We start from the raw sequence: 21,766 nt of genomic DNA on the forward strand, positions 1-21,766 counted from the left end.
CCCAACAACTTTTTCAATGTACCAAAAGCTGATATAGGACTCATCACTGTGAGGTCTTAAACATATTTGAACATGTTTACAATTAAAATAAAATATCTTATGTATTTTTATATGTCTAACAAAGAAGAATGATGGCTATATCACCGAGATGTTTCCGAACCTCTGTTCATCAAGGAATCTCTAACGGGAAATATTTTTACCATAATAGGTACACTTTAATAAGTTTACCCGAGGCTATTTAATACACAAACCTCTTGTATTCTCACTGCTTTTCAAAAGATTTACAATAAGTGAGACAAAATAGGAGAGTTATACTCAATACATTTTTTTCATGAGAGAAGAGTACACTGTACTTAATATATATAAACCTCACTTTTAAAAGTGACCCTACAACGCACCAGCTAGTTAGAACAGAAATGAAGTAGGCTTTCAGCATCAGACGATAACTATCATAAACAACTCTCATCCATCCACCCACTTAGGGAAGAAGAGCAATAGTAACAGAAGGGCATATGAAGAAGCAGTTGTCAAACATGGTGTTAGTGTAGAGCTACACAGCCCAGATCAACATACACATAAAAAAAAAAAATTTTTTTTTTTTTTATACACATAAAAAAGCTACCAATAAATGTGGCATATCTTCTAGGACCCACTTTTTATACTGTGTCTATAGTTCTGGTTTACTGGGTTTATAGTCTTAGGCGAGGGAAGGAAAGAAGCTGTTAACGGCACAAATCCAGCGATATTAAGAGTTTCCTAACTTGGATCATGGAAACCCTAGTGGCATAGTAGTTAAGAGCTACCACTGCTAACCAAAAGGTTGACAGTTTGAAAACACCAGGCACTCCTTGGAAACTCTATAGGGCAGTTCTACTCTATCCTAAACAGTCGCTATGAGTTGGAATCGACTTGATGGCAATGGGTATGGATGGTAACTTGGATCATATAAGCTCCATGACCAAGAGTTGGTATACATCTTAGAAGATTAAGTATGTCTTATATCTTAGGCAATAAAGTATGAGGCAGAGGAGGTGGGACCAATATGGTGGAATAGACAGACACTTCCATCAAGCCCTCTTAAAACAAAGACCAAAAAATAAAAGAGGAACGAGCACATTTATGACAAGCTAAGAGCCCTGAACATCAAAGGCAAGCTTAGAAAATGAACTGAGGGGCAGGGGAGGAAGAGACGGTTCAGAAGCGGAGAGGAGTTACTGGACCTGAATCCCGGACAGCCCTCAGGCACCATTCCCAGGAGCAGTGGCGACGGGCTGGTACTAGCATTCAGCCACAGTTTCCTCAGGAAGAAGCAGCCAGCCACATAGCCTACTCACACCTCCGGAATCAGAGAAGAACGACACTCTCGACAAAAGTTAAGTACTTGCATATATTTTACTGCGCCACCCCACTCCCAAGCCAGCTTTAGCAGCTGATTTCCCCGGGCCTGAGATAGGCCCTATTGAGCACCTAGAGCCAACTTCCCAGCTTTGGAGATGGAATAAATTTGAAACTGGGGGAAAAGATAATTTGCCAGCTCCACTAACTGAGGAAGCTCAGGACAGAAGCGGCTCCTGTCCAGGCATAAGCAGTCCATGGACTTTGAGTACCTTTCCCCTCTGCATGGACCTGTGTGGGCCTATTTCAGGAGAAGAGGCCCTTGTTGGCAGACTCCAACCATTTCAGCTGTGCGGTGGAGAGGTGGGTGTTTGATGTTCATCCTTGCTTTGCCTATTAAATAGGGTCCTCACCTACCCATATCAGGGGCCTAAGGACTGGTGGCTCCACTCAGGTTACCCAGCCACCTGCAACAGGGGTCCAAGGATAACTGGTATCTCCCAGTTCTTACAACCCAAAACACTGGGTGCCCGTGGTCCGTGTGCAGAACCCACCCATCTGTACGTTCTAGGGAACAGGGACACATTTTCCTCAGAGACATGGGGGGGATGATTCTAAACCTCCTGTCTTGTTCAGAGTGTGACCCCCTGCTACAGCCAGATGCTGGTACCTACACCAATCACCCCTGCCCCTCTAAGACTGTAGGACAAGGCCTGTACCACACACTTGATGATCAGCTACCTGGACACCTAAGCGAAATCCATACAAGAAAAGTGAATGGACTCCTAGACTGATACACCTGATAACAGCTCTAGCCAGCTGGGGACAGGACACCAGAGCTCCAAAGGCGAAAATAATCAAGTTAGCTCACTCAAGCAGCCTATTTGGGCGTATCAAAACAAAACAAAGCAAAAAGCTATGACACAGTAAACAAATATAAACTAATACGATAACTTATAGATGGCTCGGAGACAACAGTCAAGTCAGGTCACAAAGAAACAGACCATGATCGCCTCAACAGACTCTCAAAACAAAGAAGCAAGGGAGCTTCTAGATGAAAGTGCATTCCTGGAATTACCAGAGGCAGAAAACAAAGATTAATATACAGAACCCTTCAAGACATCAGGAAGGAAATGAGACAATATGCAGAACAAGTCAAGGAACACACAGATAAAGCAACTGAAGAAATTAAAAAGATTATTTAGGAACATAATGAAAAATTTAATAAGCTGGAAAAATCCATAGACAGACAGCAATCAGAAATTCAGAAGATTAACAATAAAATTACAGAATTAGACAACTCAGTAGAAAGTCAGAGGAGCAGAACTGAGCAAGTGGAAGGCAGAATTTCTGAACTTGAAGATAAATAAATCACTTGGCACTAACATATTTGAAGAAAAATCAGATAAAAGAATTTAAAAAAATGAAGAAACCTTAAGAATCATGTGGGACTCTATCAAGAGAAATAACCTACGACTGATTGGAGTACCAGAACAGGGAGGGACATCAGAAAATACAGAGAGAATTGTTCAAGATTTGTTGGCAGAAAACTTTCCTGATATTGTGAAAGATGAGAAGATATCTATCCAAGATGCTCATTGAACTCCACATAAGGTAGATTTTAAAAAGAAAGTCACCAAGACATATTAAAATCAAACTTGCCAAAACCAAAGATAGAGAAATTTTTTTAAATTTTTATTGTACTTTAAGTGAAAGTTTATAAATCAAGTCAGTCTGTCACACAGAAACTTACATACACCTTGCTACGTACTCTCAATTGCTCTCCCCCTAGTGAGACAGCCCGCTCCCTCCCTCTACTCTCTCTTTTCATGTCCATTTTGTCAGCTTCTAACCCCCTCTACCCTCTCATCTCCCCTCCAGGCAGGAGATGCCAACATAGTCTCAAGTGTCCACCTGATCCAAGAAGTTTACTCCTTACCAGCAGAAGAAAATATTCTTTGATGGTTACGAGAGGGGGGAGGGAGGGTGGGAGACGGGTATCCACTAATTAGATAGCAGATTAGAACTACTTTAGGTAACGGGAAAGACAACACACAATACAGGCGAGGTCAGCACAACTGGACTAAACCCAAAACAAAGAAGTTTCCTGAATAAACTGAATGCTTTGAAGGCCAACGTAGCAGGGCAGGAGTTTGGGGACCATGGTTTCAGGGGACATCTAAGTCAATTGGCATAATAAAATCTATTAAGAAAACATTCTGCATCCCACTTTGGAGAGTGGCTTCTGGGGCCTTAAATGCTAGCAAGCGGCCATCTAAGATGTATCAATTGGTCTCAGCCTACCTGGACCAAAGGAGAATGAAAAACACCAAGGACACAAGGTAATTATGAGCCCAAGAGAGAGAAAGGACCACAGAAACCAGAGACTGTATCAGCCTGAGACCAGAAGAACTAGATGGTACCTGGCTACAACCAACGACTGCCCTGAGAGGAACACAACAGAGAATCCCTGAGGGAGCAGGAGAGCAGTGGGATGCAGACCCCAAATTCTTGTAAAAAGACCAGACTTAATGGTCTGACTGAGGCTAGAAGGACCCCGATGGTCTTGGCTCCCAGACCTTCTGTTAGCCCAGGACAGGAACCATTCCCAAAGCCAACTCTTCAGACAGGGATTGGACTGGACAATGAGATAGAAAAAGATGCTGGTGAAGAATGAGCTTCTTGGATCAAGTAGACACTTGAGACTATGTTGGCATCCCCTATCTGGAGGGGAGATGAGAGGGCAAAGGGAGTTAGAAGCTGGTGGAATGGACACAAAAAGAGAGAGTGGAGGGAAGGAGTCGGCTGTCTCATTAGGGGGAGAGCAATTAGGAGTATATAGCAAGGTGTATATAAATTTTTGTCTGAGATACTGACTTGATTTGTAAACTTTCACTTAAAGCACAATAAAAATTAAAAAAAAAAATTCATACCGATTATGTGTTGAGATGACTGTATGTTGAACATATTGACCTAAATAAAACATATTCTTAAAATTAAAAAAAAAAAGTATGAGACAGAGACTGTAGTTACTTCTTAGAGACTCCTAGTGTCCTAGAAGCTCTTAGCTGCCTTCTAACTTAGTCACAGAATCCCAGCTTTTAGCGGAACGCATTACCACTCAACTAAAAGAATTGCATTTCCTTGCCACACACTGCTTGATGTGGTCATGCAACTAAGTTATGACTAATGAGAACTAGTAGAAGTGTTGTATCAATAATTCTCTTTAAAAGGGAGGGGCTGTAACCTTCTGCTTCGTCCTTCCTGTTCCCTAGAAGGTGCATGTGAATGCTAGAGTTCAAGCAACCATTTTGTGCCACATGTTGATGTGATGTGGAACAGTAAGAAAGAGGAGCCTGATGATGACGGAGCTGTCAACATAGCCCTGGACTGCCTACCTCCAGTTTCTTTTCATGTGACATAATAAATGCTTATGTGCTTAAGCTACTATTATTTTGAGTTTTTCTGTCACTCACAGATGAACACTGTTGTTGTTAGGTGCTGCCTAGTCGGTTTCAACTCAGAGGGACTCCATGTACAATAGAATGAAACATTGCCCAGTCCTGCACCATTCTCCTGATCGTTGTTATGCTTGAGCCCACTGTTGCGGCCACTGCCTCAATCCATCTCCCTGAAGGCCTTCCTCTTTTTCACTGACCCTCTACTTTACCAAGCATGATGTCTTTCTCCAGTCACTGATCCCTCCTAATAACAGGTCCAAAGTATGTGAGACGGAGTCTCGCCATCCTTGCTTCTAAGGAGCATTCTGGCTGCACTCTTACAAGACCGATTTGTTTGTTCTTTTGGCAGTTCATGGTATATTCAATATTCTTCATCAACACCATAATTCAAAGGCATCAGCTCTTCTTCAGTCTTCCTTATTCATTGTCCAGCTTTTGCACGCATATGAGGTGACTGAAAATACCGTGGTTTGGGTCAGGTGCTCCTTAGTCCTTAAAGTGACGCCTTTGCTTTTCAACACTTGAAAGAGTTCTTTTGCAGTAGATTTGTCCAATGCAATGTGTCCTTTGATTTCTTGATTGCTGCTTCCATGGGTGTTAGTTATGAATCCAAGTAAAATAAAATCCTGGACAACATCAATCTTTTCTCCATTTATCATGATGTTGCTTATTGGTCCAGTTTTGAGGATATTGAAGGCTGTGATCTTTGATCATCAGTAAGTGCTTTGAGTCCTCTTCACTTTCAGCAAGCAAGGTTGTGTCACCTGCATAACACAGGTTGTTAATGAGTCTTCCTCCAACCCTGATGCCCTGTTCTTCATACAGTCCAGCTTCTTGGGTTATTTGCTCAGGATACAAATTGAATAAGTATAGTGAAAGGATACAACCCTGACACACATCATTCCTGACTTTAAACCACACAGTATCCCCCTGTTCTGTTCAAATGGCTGCCTCTTGATCTATGTATAGGTTCCTCATGAGCACAATTAAGTGTTCTGCAATTCTCATTCTTCGCAATGTTATCCATAATTTGTTATGATCCACACAGTTGAATGCCCTTGCAGACCCATGTGTCTGTCAGTTTGTCGTACTATGGGGGCTTGCGTGTTGCTGTGATGCTGGAAGCTATGCCACTGGTGTTCAAATACCAGCAGGGTAACCCATGGTAGATAGGTTTCAGCAGAGCTTCCAGACTAAGACAGACTAGGAAGAAGGACCTGACGGTCCACTTCTGAAAAAAATTAGCCAGTGAAAACCTTATGAATAGCAGGAACACAGATGAACATAATCCTTACTAATTCAACAAGTATGTATGCATATGTATATAAAATATCTCAGGGTGTTTACAGCCTGACACATAATGCACACCCAATGAATATAGGTTCTTCTCTATTTGCTGTAACTGCAATCAACTCAAAACATATTGATATCTGTAAACCTCCTATTGTTAGATAGTTGAGCTAATTGTTGCCACAGCAGGGCACAGCCAAAATTAACAAACCCTGCTCTTTCCCCCCCACCCACCATGGTCAACCTTGAAAGTCTCCAAATCTAAACATCACATAGGTATCTTCTAATTGATTTGGCTTTGTTTACTTTGCCTATTAATTCAGTGCAGAGGTTTATCTCCTCAGCATGTTTTATCCCTCTTCTTCTGGTAACATCAGCTCCTGTGTCCAGGTGGTTTAGGCAGGGCTATCAATCAGGCAGGGGATGTCTAGGCAAAGAGAGTACCCCATCCCCTAGGGACGGTGACTGGTTTGGGGATGGGCATGTGACTCTAGAATCCTCACTTGGACATTCTGCTGAAGTTCTCAGGAAAGACAATGTCCTATTTTGAGAGTCGTGGTCCTGCAAGGCTATAAACTTGGAGATGCTGGCCACAAAGAGGAAACTGAGACTGAAGTCAACACATTGTAGACTTTCTAGTTATGTAAGTCATGAATTCCTTTTTCTTTCCTTTAAGCTGCTTTGAAGTGAGTTTCTGTCTTTTGTCATTGAGAAAGTTCTGGAGACTAACATGCAGATCATTTTTCCTTGTGACCTAGCAGGTTCACTGGCATATTAAGGAATAAAATAGATGGGGGGAAACTACGAAATCAACTATTGCCTAGTATCTGTCTTAGTATCTTGTAAGTACTCTAGAATTTTGATTCATATAATTTGTATAATATTATTAAGATCACATGGAACCTGGGAAGTCTTTGGAACTAAGCCTCCATCTAATATAGGGTGACATATTGCCATGACTTTCATCCTTCTAATTAACTATTTTTAAAGAAGCGAATCAAGTTTTTACATTATATCCTCATTAAAAAATAGCTTGGATGCGCTCCTTAAGTGTTTCATTGTTCCAAAATCTGTTGTCCTGAGACAAGCACGACCTCTACAGAAACACAGAGACAGCACAGCAACTTTCAGTAACAGTTTCCTCCACTGAAGAAGCCATTCCATTCCTTTACAAGTGGCACACAGCATACATTAGTAAGTTAAAAAAACAAAGGCTACTTCCAAGTTGTAACGAGAATCCTTATTTTCTCTCAGTGAGAAGTAAATTTGTTGTTCTTGTGATAAACGAAACCAAAATTAAATCAGAAGAAAAAGGAATATTGACTGTCAAAGATCCTAGTGCTTAAGTGTGAACATAAAGTAGTAAAAAATATACTTGAACCTCTCAGAGCTGTGGATGAAGAAGAAAATTTTACCTATGAATAAGAATAGTTCCTATTATACTTTTAGCAACTTCATTTTCAATCAATATCAATGAAAGCAAAATTAGACGCCACAATGGGCTACGTACCCAGAGTAAAAATACAGATGGCCCTAAATGGAAACATACTGTACCGTACTTCTATTCTCATTTAGACTGAGGCAAAATAGGATCTCATGAGATATTTTTAACAAGCCAATAAATAATTCAGCCCCTGGGATTTTCTTTTTTATTCAAACGTTTTAGTTCTTACAACAAAGTTTTTAGTGTTCTAAAAGCCTTTTACTTCCCTAAATATGCTACAATTATCTAAACAACATTATTTAATTAGTATGCGATGAGTGCATGGCTCCCTAACGGGAATTTTCATTAATTAACATAGATGGAAATACAAAAGCATTAGCTGAAAACAATTTGAGGAGTCAAAACCCTAATCTGCCTGTTGCACAGCAAGGAAAAACACCTTAGAGTTACGTGAATACTTTGGCTTACACAGCAACTGTGTGTTTACCCAATAGTTTCAGACTTCGTTCATTCCACAGATATTCGCTGGATATCTACTGTGGGCCTGCACTACCACAGGTGTTTGGGAAGCATCAGTGAACAAAACAGAAAAAGATCCTAGCTTCACAAAGCTAACATACTAGCCAGGGAAGAACAAGATGATGGACAACAGTCGTTGTTATTAGGTGTCATCGAGTTGATTTCAACCCATAGTGACCCCATATGACACAGCAGAACTGCCCCATAAGGTGTCTTGGCTGCAGTCTCTACAGAAGTAGATGGCCAGGTCTTACTCCCACGGAGTCGCTAGGGGTGTTCACACTGCCAGCCCTTCGGTTAGCCGCTGAGCACCTAACCATTTGTGCCACCACGGCTCCTTACAACAGTCACAGCACATAAGGAAATTACTTTTTTTTTTTTTATGTCACGGCAGTGGGTTTATGTCAGAAGGTGATAAGTGCTATGGGAAAAAAGAAAATGTAAAGTTGGGAGTTCAGGACTGGCCAAAAGGTATGGGAGAAAGCTGGGCTGCAGTTTTAAATATGGTAGTTAGGATGGCCCTCATTAAGAAGGTGACATTTAAGCAAAGACTTTAAAAAGGTGACAGTGTGAGCTATCTGGGTATCTGGGAGAAGAGCATTCCAGGCAGAGAAAACAGCCAGGACAAAAGTTCTAAGAATGGAGACTTCCAGAATGTTGAAACCTAAAGCAGAATGAGCAAGGGAATGAAATTAGAAGACAAAGCTACAAGGTAAAGGGCTCCTTTGTTTACGGGAGGAGAGCAGCTCATACAAGTCCTTCCTGGCAGGGCAGGCTGCATTATTTGGGGGGCTCAGTGCACGACAAAAATGCAGGGTCCCCGTTCAAAAAGCAGGGAAAAGTATTGCTGAAGATACTAAAATATAAAGCTTTCTCCTTTAAAAAAAAAACCCATTTTTTACTATAGGGATTACTTATAATTATAGGGATAAAATGATATTTGAGTAATGACAAACTTAAAAGTTGCAAAAAATAATATGTTGGTGTTATAATTTTATATGATACAATAAATAATAATATTTTATTAGTATGGTATCTTGATTAATCATATGATTTTCTTGGCTTGCTTTACTAAAAATTTATTTATTGGGTCACCAAAATTTATACTTTTAGCAACTTCATTTTCAACCACTATCAATGAAAGCAAAATTAGATGCCCTTGGTAAGTTTATGATCACAAATACTTTTTGGTGATTTTTAATCTTGAGAAGGATCTTTCTGCTGATGCAACTGATAACAGAGCTGAGCATTTTACAGGTTCTGGCAACAGTGAGATAAATTTCTGACAAATTATTTCAAAATATAAATTTTAATAGTATATCTAAACTGATGAGTCTTGCAAAAAACTTCTTTCTGAAAAGATTCAACTGTTTATACAAGTTAGTTTCATGTAAGTCTGAATTTAATTTTACATGTAAATATATACAGTGCATTTTAATGCTTCCTTTGACACTTTCTGTAACATGTGGAGGTTATACAAGAAACAGAAAGTAGCAAGATGATTTGTACACAATTCAAAAGGTCTATCTGGTCTATCACTGTATCTATAGCTAAAAGGGAATTTTTTTTAATTGTCTTCCCCATTAATCCTTGGTTCATCTAAAGCCTCATATAAAAATAATGGCTTTTTTTCTTTCATTGAATACAATAAACTTTACAGTTAATTTCTACTTCTAAGTCTGTGGACCTTGCTTTGCAATGCTGCAGCAGTTTTCAAACATAGAAATTCTAAGCTCTTTGAAGAAAATTGTTATGGATTGAATTGCGTCCCCCAAGAACATGTGTTAAAGTCCTAACCCCTGGTATCTGTGAATCATAAATAGGGCCTTGGAGATGCTATCAGGTAAGTTAACATGACTTCATACTGCAGTAGTGTGGGTCCTAATCCATTCTAAGTGGTGTCCTTATAAAATAGGACAAGAGGCACAAAGGGACAGAGGAAGATGTGAGATGCATCTACCAGTCAAGGAACTATCGGGGCTACTAGAAGCTGGAAGAGACAAGAAGGGACCTTCCCTAGAGCCTCCAGAGACAACATGGGCCTGTCAACACCCTGAATTCCGACATCTGGCCTCCAGAACTGTGAGACAATAAAATTCTGTTCTTATAAGCCACCTTGTTGGTGGTATTTTGTTATAATAATCCTAGGAAGCTAATATAAACACTAATAACTCCCCAATATGCTTTACTGCAATGCCCATATGTATGATTTAATTTTGTAATAATTTACTGATAAAATTTGCTTCCTGAGTGCCAGCAGTTCCTGTCCCAGCGCTCATGCCAGAGGGTTATTATCAGACACCACAGGGACTGGCTCCAGGGGCCCATGAGTAAGCCAGCCTCCCATCGCAGGCTCCAGAGCTGCCCCTCACTCTCTTATGTGACTTTGCTGCCACTTCTGCTGCTGCTGCTGCAGTCACTAGCACCAATCTGGGTCCAGGTCCCAGTGTGTCTACCCCCTGGGGTGTCAGGGAGCCCTGAGCTGCCCCAACGTGTGCAGATGTGCAGCAGTAGGCCAACCACCACACTTGGCATGGCCTGCGGTACCTGACTGAGTCTGCATGTGGGCAAACTACTGCCAGACCACAACGACATGCACATGCTCCACGTATCTCTTCTGTTCAGGCGTATACCTCTTGTTCCAACAGACTTCATTTATAAGACACAAGTTCAAAGTTAAAATTATTAAGAAATTTCAAGATGGCAACAGCAAAGCATTAAACTAAGTGTGGGACCCTTCTCATTGCAGGGCCTGTGTAGCTGCCCAGGCTGCATACCCATGAAGCCCACCCTGCTTCTAGGGTATGATAAGGAGCTGGGCTTTTTCTCTAAGTGAAATGGGGAGCCATTGAAAGATTTTGCTAAGAGAATTGACATGATATGCTAATTTACAGTCACTAGTGAAGATTATAAATTTTGCACTTCCCATTAAAGAACCAGGCTTAATAAATTGCTCTGATACAAGCATTAAACTTGTAACACAACTGATCACTTTGATTTTGGACAGTCAGTATGAATTCAAAAGTAATTTCCAAATGTGTTGTTATTTTATGTTTACTCAGGCCAACATTAGATACAAAGTATATCAAGTCTACTTATAAATATGACCCTGATTTAAATAGACGCATTTGGTTCTAATGAACAGAAATTGAAGGTGCAGAAGGTAATTGTAAGAATATGAGTGTGTGTAGACACAGGAATTTCCGCTAGGCCTCTAGATCTCTCAGGTCCCTTATCCTGTTTACCTTTGTCCAGGTCATAGTCTCTGCTGACTCACAACCGTCATGTCCTCGTAGTCCATGGTGATCTCTCCAGCCTTTCATTCTCTACCTCCCTTTCAGCTCCTGCTCTTACTGCTATCGGCCTGCTCTGCCCAGATTTTCCCAGCCCACACTGCCAAGAGCAAGGTTCTAACAGTCCCAGTTTACTTCTATTTGGGCAATGCTTTTAGCCTCTGATCAACCTCCTAAGCCATGGGCAGCCTTTACATTGCTGTCCTTCACTCATATTCCTTTGCTGACCCCATTATCAATGGCTGCAGGGACAATGTCACATAGTCAGAACATGGTTTCCTCTGATTGCCATCCCCATTGGAACCGCAGATGGGACAGTTTTCTCTTACCAGAGTGTGGCCATCATAGGTAAGGTGATGACATAATTGGGCCCCTGCCAAAAATGTCCTGTCACACAGCTGACTAGCTTTCATTGCCATGCATCATTGTGCCTGAAATTCCATCAGCCTTGGCCTAATTATAGTAAACAAGTATCTTTTTCTATAACTCAAATTCCTCCAAGGTAAGACTTATTTGCAGTGCTTGATACAGAGCTCCCACCACCCCACCCGCTGCCATCGAGTTGATTGGGACTTAGGGACCCCATAGGGCCTCCAAGGCTGTAAATCTCTATGGAAGAAGACTGCCATATCTTTCCTTGCAGAGCTGCTGGTGGTTTCAAACTGCCAACCTTTCAGTTAGCAGTCGATCGTTTTAACCACTGCACCACCAAGTCTCCTTGATACACAGCTAGAATTCACTAAATGTTGGCTAAATGAGTGGTGAATGAAACTCAATTTATCTATTATAATCAAATTAGCTCCCAAGTGTCAGTTTGTCGTACTATGGGTACTTGCATATTGCTGTGATGCTGGAAGCTATGCCAGGTACTCGGATACCAGCAGCATCACCTATGGTGGACAGGTTTCAGCTGAGCTTCCACACTAAGACAAACTAGGAAGAAGGACTGGTAATCTACTTCTGAAAAGAATTAGCCAGTGAAAAGCTTATAAATAGCAGCAGAACATGGTCTGATATAGTGCCGGCAGATTAATCCCCCAGGTTGGAAGGCACTCAGAAGATGACTGGGGAAGAGCTGCCTCCTCAAAGTAGAGTTAACCTTAATGGCCTGGATGGAGTCGAGCTTTCAGGACCTTCATTTGCTGATGTGGCACGACCTAAAATGAGAAGAAACAGCTGCAAACATCCATTAAAAACTGGAACCCAGAATGTACGAAGTATGAATCTAGAAAAATTGGAAATCCTCAAAAATGAAATGGAATGCATGAACATAGATATCTTAGGCATTAGTAAGCTGAAATGATCTGATATTGGCCATTTTGAACCTGAAAATCATCTGGTCTACTATGCAGGGAATGACAACTTGAAGTGGAAAGGCATTGCATTCATCATCAAAAAGAACATTTCAAGAGCTATCCTGAAGTACAATGCTGTCAGTGATAGGATAATACCTATATACTTAAAAGGAAGACCAGTTAATATGACTAGTATTCAAATTTATGCACCAACCACTACAGCCACAGATGAAGCAAATGGAGATTTTTACCAGCATCTACAGTCTGAAATTGATCAAATATGCATTCAGGATGCATTGATAATTTACTGGCGACTGGAATGCAAAAGTTGGAAACAAAGAAGGATAAGTGGTTGGAAAATATGGCCTTGGCGATAGAAACGATGCTAGAGATCGCATGATAGAATTTTGCAAGACCAACAACTTCTTCATTGCAAATGCCTTTTTCACCAACATAAACGGCGACTATACACGTAGACTTTGCCAGATGGAATACACAGGAATCAGATTGACTACATCTGTGGAAAGAGACAATGGAAAAGGTCAATATAATCAGTCAGAACAAGGCCAGAGGCCCACCATGGAACAGACGATCAATTGCTCATATGCAAGTTCAAGTTAAAACTGAAGAAAATTAGAAAAAGTCAACGAGAGCCAAAGTACAACCTTGAGTATATCCCATCTGGATTTAGAGACCATCTCAGGAATAGATTTGACACTTTGAACACTGATGACCAAAGACCAGATGAGTTGGTGCAAGGACATCAAGGACATCATTCTATGAAGAAAGCAAGAGGTCATTAAAAAGACAGGAAAGAAAGAGAAGGCCAAAATGGATGTCAGAAGAGACTCTGAAACTTGCTCTTGAACATCAAATAGCTAAAGCAAAAGGAAGAATTGATGAAGTAAAAGTACTGAACAGAAGATTTCAAGGGCGTTTCGAGAAGGCAAAGTAAAGTATTATAATGACATGTGCAAAGAGCTGGAGATGGAAAACCAAAAGGGAAGAACACGCTCAGCGTTTCTCAAGCTGAAAGAACTGAAGAAAAAATTCAAGCCTCGAGTTGCAATAGTGAAGGATTCTATGGGGAAAATACTGAATGACACAGGAAGCCATCAAAAGAAGGTGGAAGGAATACACAGAGTCATTATACCAAAAAGAATTGGCCAATATTCAATTATTTCAAGAGGTAGCATATGATCAGGAACCAACGGTACTGAAGGAAGAAGTCCAAGCTACACTGAAGGCACTGGCGAAAAACAAGGCTTGAGGAATTGATGGAATATCAATTGAGATGTTTCAATAAACGGATGCAGCTCTGGGAGTGCTCACTCACCTATGTCAAGAAATTTGGAAGACAGCTTCTTGGCCAACAGACTGAAAGAGATCCATATTTATGCCTATTTCCAAGAAAGGTGATCCAACCGAATGTGGAAATTACAGAACAACATCATTAGTATCACACACAAGTAAAATTTTGCTGAAGATCATTCAAAAACTGCTGCAGCAGTATAGTGACCAAAAACTTCCAGATATTCAGGCCAGATTCAAAAGAGGACGTGGAACAAGGGATATCATTCCTGATGTTAGCTGGATCCTGCCGAAAACCAGAGAATATCAGAAAGGTGTTTACCCGTGTTTTATTGACTCTGCAAAGGCATTCAACTGTGTGGATCATAACAAATTATGGAAAACAGTGCGAAGAATGGCAATTTCAGAACACTTAATGCTAATGAGGAACCTATACATAGATCAAGAGGCAGTCATTTGAACACAGCAAGGAGATACTGCATGGTTTGAAACCAGGAAAGGTGTGCATTGGGGTTGTACCCTTTCACCATACCTATTCGGTCTGTATAAAACCAAACCAAACCAAACCCAGTGCCGACGAGTCGATTCCGACTCATCGCAACCCTATAGGACAGAGTAGATAGAACTGCCCCATAGTTTCCAAGGTCAGTCTGTACAGTGAGCAAATAATCTGAGAAACTAGACTGTATTAAGAAGAACAGGGCATCAGGATTGGAGCAACACTCATTAACAACCTGGCATATGCAGATGACACAACCCTGCTTGCTGAAAGTGAAGAGGACTTGAAGTACTTACTCATGAAGATCAAAGATCACAGTCCGCAGTATGGATTACATCTTAACATAAAGAAAACAAAAATCCTCACAACTGTATCAAAAAAGCAATATCGTGATAAACAGAGAAAAGATTGAAGTTGGCAAGGATTTCATTTTACTTGGATCCATAATCAACACCCATGGAAGCAGCAGTCAAGAAATCAAAAGACACATTGTATTGGGCGAATCTGCTGCAAAAGACCTCTTTAAAGTGTTGAAAAGCAAAGACGTCACCTTGAAGACTAAGGTGTGCCTGACCCAAGCCATGGTATTTTCAACCTCACCATATGCATGCAAAAGCTGGACAATGAATAAAGAAGACCGAAGGAGAACTGACACCTTTGAATTGTGGTGTTGGCGAAGAATATTGAATATACCATGGACTGCCAAAAGAAGAACAAATCTGTCTTGGAAAAAGTACAGCCAGAATGCTCATTGAGAAGCAAAGATGGAGAGACTATGTCTTACATACTTTGGACATGTTATCAGGAGGAATCAGTCCCTGGAGAAGGACATCATGCTTGGTAAAGTACAGGGTCAACAAAAAAGAGGAAGACCCTCAACAAGATGGGTTGACACAGTGGCTGCAACAATGGGCTCAAGCATAACAACGATTACGAGCATGGTGCAGGACTGGGTAGTGCTTCATTCTGTAGTACATAGGGTCCCTATGAGTCGGAACTGACTCAAGGGCACCTAAGAATAATAACAATCTAATTAGATAATTTTCTTTTGAGAATAGCTATACCGAATGAAGATGTTTTATGGACAGAGGAAGTAGTGTTGTTTGGAGCACACAAAAATGTAACAGAGGGTAGAAGAGGTGTACAGTATCTTAAGTAGCCAAAGGACCATACGGACAGCAAGGACATCCAGAGCACAGGATGAAAAATTCTAGGAGGTGAGAACTAAAAGGAAAATTGCCTTTCACCTCCTACCTCTGCCTCCACTGACCAAGAGAAAAAAAACCTATTTTGCCTATTTAAAATGGCCAGTAGGAAAGAGTTAGCACTGAAAAATGATGCTGGGAAGTCAAATATGATGAGGACTGAAAAATGCCCATTGATTTAGTGACCATGAACATCATTGGTGAATTTTTCAAGGACGATTTCCGTGAAATTGAATAAAACACATGTATCACCTGTGACACAGCAATTTAAAGATCAAAGGACTACTAAAGCAAGATCTAGTTCTAGTCACAGTTGCATAACCTGATTACTGTGTGACCTTCAAGAAGTCAATTTAATGCTCAGAGCTCTGTTTTACTCATCTAAAACGGGAAGGATAATACCTGCTTACCCACAAGGTTAAGTCAGGTAATACATATAATATAAAAGAGCTATGAAATTGGCAAAACTGTATATAACATGGAGCCCTGGTGGCACAGTGGTTAAGAGCTGGGGTACTAAGCAAAAGGTCAGCAGTTCGTACCCACCAGCAGCTCCTTGGAAACCCTATGGGCAGTTCTACGCTGTCCTATGGTGTCGCTGCAAGTTGGAATCGACTCAGTGTCGATGGGTTTTTGGGTTCTATATAAAATAAAATGCATTCTTATTATTATCGGGTACCAATAAGTAAATTTTTTCATGTATTTAGCAAGAAGTACACTAAAAATTCTGACCAAAATCATATGCCAAACATAAACGTAAATCTCCACTTTGGGAGAGTCTGCTGAAACAGTTCCGGACCAAGTAAAAACCAAAAACCAAACCTCTTGCTGTTAAGTTGATTCTGACTCATAGCAACCCTACAGGACAGAGTAGAACTGCCCCATAGGGCTTCCAAAGAGAAGCTAGTGGATTCAAATTGCTAACCTTTTGGTTAGCGCTCAGCAAGTGATAGAGCAGTAGATAAATTTAGTGCTATAATCAATTGGTCTCAACCCGCCTGGAGAATGCAGAACACCAAAGAAACAAGGTTAATTATGAGCCCAAGAGACAAAAAGGGCCACATAAATCAGAGACTATATCAGCCTGAGACCAGAAGAACTAAATTGTGCCCAGCTACAACTGATGACTGCCCTGACAGGGAACACAACAGAGAATCCCTGATGGAGCAGGAGAGCAGTGGGATGCAGACCTCGAATTCTCATAAAAAGACCAGACTTTAATGGACTGACTGAGACTAGAAGGACCCTAGTGGTCATGGTCCCCAGACCTTCTGTTAGCCCAAAACTAGAACCATTCCCAAAGCCAACTCCTTAGGCAGGGATTGGACTGGACTATAAGACAGAAAATGATACTGATGAGGAGTGAGCCCCTTAGATCAAGTAGACACATAAGACTATGCAGGCAGCTCCTGTCTGGAGGTAAGACGAGAAGGCAGAGCGGGACAGGAGCTGGCTGAATGGACACAGGGAATACAGAGTGGGGAGGAGGAGTGTGCTGTCTCATTACGGGGATAGCAACCAGGAGTACACAGCAAAGTGTATACACATTTTTGTATGAGAGACTGACTTGATTTGTAAACTTTCACTTAAAGCACAACTAAAAAAATAAAAATTTTCTGCTATACTTCCCACAACAATTTAAACAACATATTTTAAGTATGCTTGTGCTTCTCGTCACAGCCAATTATAAATTTAAATACCTATAACCACCAACGACCCACTGCTGTCGAGTCGATTCCAACTCATAGCGACCCAATAGGACAGAGTATATATTTACAGTAAAAAATTTGCCAGTTGTAATCAATCACTACACACTTGAGCAGGAAGGATTTTCCATAAGTTTTCGCATTCAATTTGCTTTCTTCGTATATCATTCTTTGGGGGCATATTACAATGAATATGATCATTAGAAATATCTTTGGATCATCTGTGAATGTGCTCTAAAGTCCTGAAATAAAAATTTGTGATAAAATTGTATACTTGTGCCTCAGAAGACACCAAATCTAAAAAAGAGTCAGGGGAAAAAAATCAGAACTAGGTAATATCCTGAATTAGAATGAAAAATCTTTTTCTATAAAAATGTTGGTGGGAAGCAAAAAATGGATGATACCAACTTGTTGCTGTTGAGTCGATTTTAGTTCATAGTGACCCTATTGGGCAGAGTAGAACTGTCTCATAGGGTTTCCAAGGAGTGCCTAGTGGATTCAAACAGCCAACCTTTTGGTTAGCAGCCATAGCTGTTAACCACTATGCCACCAGGGTTTACTTATTGAGCATGTGCTGGGGCTGTTATAAGTGTTTTACACATAGGGTTCATTTGATCACCATGGCAACACAATGAGGTAGATATTACAGTATCATTTTCTCCATTTACAGATTAAAAAAAACTGAGATACAGAAAGGCTGTGTAACTTGCCGAAGGCTATAAAGTATTAAAGTTGGGATTTGAGAAACCCTGATGGCATAGTGGTTAAGCGCTACACCTGCTAACCAGGAGGTCAGCAGTTCAAATCTGCCAGGCGCTCCTTGGAAGCTCTATGGGGCAGTTCTACTCTGTTCTATAGGGTCGCTATGAGTCGGAATCGACTCAATGGCAGTGGGTTTGGGTTTTTTTTGTTTAGCAAGACCAGTCAGGGCCCTGGTGGCCAAGTGGTTAAGCGTTTGGCTGCTAAACCAAAAGTTTAGCAGTTTGAATCTACCAGCCACTCCTTGGAAATCCTATGCGGCAGTTCTACTCTGTCCTGTAGGGTCGTATGGCAATGCATCGGGTTTAGCAAAACCAGTGTGGTTACAAAGTTCACAGTTTTAACCATTTTATACAGTCTCCCAGAAATATTTCTTTAGAGAAAATGTTTTAATTCCTAAAAAGGAGTCTGAATCTAAACAATTTCTGATTTCTCTGACATCTTTTTACCGCCCTATAAAAGTTTGTATGTTTTAGGCAAGAAAGACTACATAATTTGCAGTGCCCAGTACAAAGTAAAAATGCAGAATCCCTTGTTCAGAAATTATCAAGAATTTCAAGATGGCAACAACAGGGCATTAAATCAAGTGCTGAGCCCTTCTAAACATGGGGCCCTTTGTGGCTGCTCAAGTCACACGCTCACAAAGCTGGCCCTGGTTTTAGGATAAGGTGCCTCAATTGATATTAGAAATAAAAACAAGAAATAGGTGGGATGTTAATTAAAAACACACACCAATTTTGGAGTTATAAAGCTGTTCAGGGTATCCCTCAGATCTCTGAGAAAGTCATCCCAAAAGCCAGATGCCACGCTCCCCTCTGTCACTGAATTTCAAACTTTGCATACATCAGAAACGCCTAGAGGGTTTGTTAAAACACAGATGGAACCCTCTAAAGTGACCGCTTTGCCAAAAAGCCAATGCTCCTCTAACGCACACATTTAAGGTCTGTTCCATAAACCTTCAGCTGTGCCATGAGTACACAGCCTTTATAGAAAAGTCTGCGCTATCCCAGCGATAGAAGTCTATGGCCAGAAGAACCATTTTTGGAACAGGAAGCAGGGGAAGCCTTCTCTCCACAAGGGGCGAAAGTGTCAGGCCGGGTAATCCCAGCTACGGCATTTGGCCATGGCTTTTTTTTCCTTTGGCCAGCACACAACCCTGGTCGTGGGGCCAGCTCGCTCAGGATGCAGGTTTGTGAAAATCAACTTCTCTCGGGTACTATATGATTCTGGTAGTGACTCTAATTCTAGTTCCCGTCTTTAAGGCAGCAGCAGAGGCAAGAATGGTTGTAGGTTGACCAAATTGGCTGCCTAAGAACCAATGAGGGTAGAAGAGTGATAAAATATTAGCCAATGTTGTCGTTGTTCTTAGGTGCCTTCGAGTCTGTTCTGACTCACAGCAGCCCCAGGTACAACAGAAGGAAACACTGCCAGGTCCTGCACCATCCTCACAATTGTTGATATGCTTGAGGCCATTGTTGCAGCCACTGTATCAATCCATCTCGAGGGTCTTCCTCTTTTTTGCTGACCCTCCACTTCACCAAGCATGATGTCCTTCTCCAGGGACCGATCTTCCCTGATAACATGTCCAAAGAATGTGAGATGAAGTCTTGCTATACTTGCTTCTAAGGAGCATTCTGGCTGCACTTCTTCCAAGAGAGATTCGTCCTTCTTTTGGCAGCTCCGTGGTATATTCGATATTCTCCACAAACACCACCATTCAAAGGCGTCAGTTCTTTGGTCTTCCTTACTCACTGTCCAGCCTTTGCATGCACATGAGGTGACTGAGAACACCCTGGCTTGGGTCAGGCACACCTTAGTCGTCAAGGTGGCATCTTGGCTTTTTAACATTTTAAAGAGGTCTTTTGCAGCAGATTTGGCCAATGCAATGCATTCTTTGATCTCTTGACTTCTGCTTCCATGGGTGTTGATTGTGGATCCAAGTAAAATGAAACCCTTGCCAACTTCCATCTTTTCTCTGTTTATGATGATGTCGCTCATTGGTCCAGTTGTGAGGATTTTTGTTTTCTTTACGGTGTAAGCCATACTGAAGGCTGTGGTCTTTGATCTTCATCAGTAAGTGCTTCGAGTCCTCTTCACTTTCAGCAAGCAAGGTTGTGTCATCTGCATATCCCAGGTTGTTAATGAGTGTGCTCCAATCCTGGTGCCCTGTTCTTCTTAATATAGTCTAGTTTTTCAGATTATTTGCTCACCAGTCAGATTAAGTATGGTGAAAGGATACAACGCTGACACACACCTTTCCTGACTTTAAACCACACAGTATCCCCTTGCTCTGTTCAAATGACTACCTCATTATCTATGTACAGGTTCCTCATGAGCACAATTAAGTGTTCTGGAATTCCCATTCTTCACAACGTTTTCCATAATTTGGTATGATCTGCCAGTTGAATGCCTTTGCATAGTCAATAAAACACAGGAAAGTATCTTTCTGGTATTTTCTGCTTTTCGCCAGGATCCATCTGACATCAGCAATGATTTCCCTGGTTCCACGTCCTCTTCTGAATCTGGCTTGAATTTCTGGCAGCTCCCTGTCGCTATACTGCTGCAGCCACTTTTGAAGGATCTTCAGCAAAATTTTACTTGTGTGTGATATTAACGATATTGTTGAATAATTTTCTCATTTGATTGGATCACCTTTCTTTGGAATAGGCATAAATACAGATCTCTTCCAGTCAGCTGGCCAGGTATCTGTCTTCCATATTTCTTGGCATAGACGAGGGAGCATTCCCAGCGCTGCATCTGTTTGTTGAAACATCTAAATCGGTATTCTTTCAATTCCTGGAGCCTTGTTTTTTTGCCAATACCTTCAGTGCAGCTTGGATCTCTTCTTTCAGTACCATTGGTTCCTGATCATATGCTACCTCCGGAAATGGTTGAATGTCAACCAAATCTTTTTGGAACAGTGACTCTGTGTATTCCTTCCATCTTCTTTTGATGTTTCCTGTGTCATTTAATATTTTCCCCATAGAATCCTTCAAAATTGCAAGTCAAGGCTTGAATTTTTTCTTCGGTTCTTTCAGCTTGAGAAATGCCAAGTGTATTCTTCCCTTTTGGTTTTCTAACTCCAGGTCTTTGCACATGTCATTATAAGACTTTGTCTTCTCAAGCCAGACTTTGAAAGCTTCTGTTCAGCTCTTTTACTTCACCATTTCTTCCTTTTGCTTTACCTACTCGACATTCAAGAGCAAGTTTCAGAGTCTCTGCTGACATCCATTTTGGTCTTTTCTTTCTCTCCCGTCTTTTTAATGACCTCTTGCTTTTTTCATGTATGATGTCCTTGATGTCATTCCACAACTCGTCTAGTCTTCAGTCATTAGTGTTCAACTCGTCAAATCTATTCTTGAGATGGTCTCTAAATTCAAATGGGGTACACTCAAGGTCATACTTTGGCTCTCGTGGAGTCGTTCTAATTTTCTTCAGCTTCAACCTGAACTTGCATATGAGCAATTGTTCCACAGTTGGCCCCTGCATTGTTCTGACTGATGATATTGAGCTTTTCCATTTGATTCTTGTGCGTTCCAGCTGGTGAGGTCCATGTGTATAGTCACTGTTTATGTTGTTGAAAAAAGTTATTTGCAATGAAGAAGTTGTTGGTCTTGCAAAATTCTATCATGGGCTCTCCATCATTGTT

At 41.1% G+C, this 21,766-nt stretch overlaps 1 protein-coding gene across 4 annotated transcripts in view; it reads right to left on the minus strand.

Moving 5' to 3' along the window:
- KIF6 (kinesin family member 6) overlaps positions 1–21,766 on the minus strand; it is a 560,205-nt gene that overhangs the window by 509,698 nt on the left and 28,741 nt on the right. The gene's annotated exons all lie outside the window — the stretch shown is intronic.

The sequence above is a fragment of the Elephas maximus genome, chromosome 1, assembly GCF_024166365.1.
Source record: "Elephas maximus indicus isolate mEleMax1 chromosome 1, mEleMax1 primary haplotype, whole genome shotgun sequence".
NCBI classification, from domain to species: domain Eukaryota; kingdom Metazoa; phylum Chordata; class Mammalia; order Proboscidea; family Elephantidae; genus Elephas; species Elephas maximus.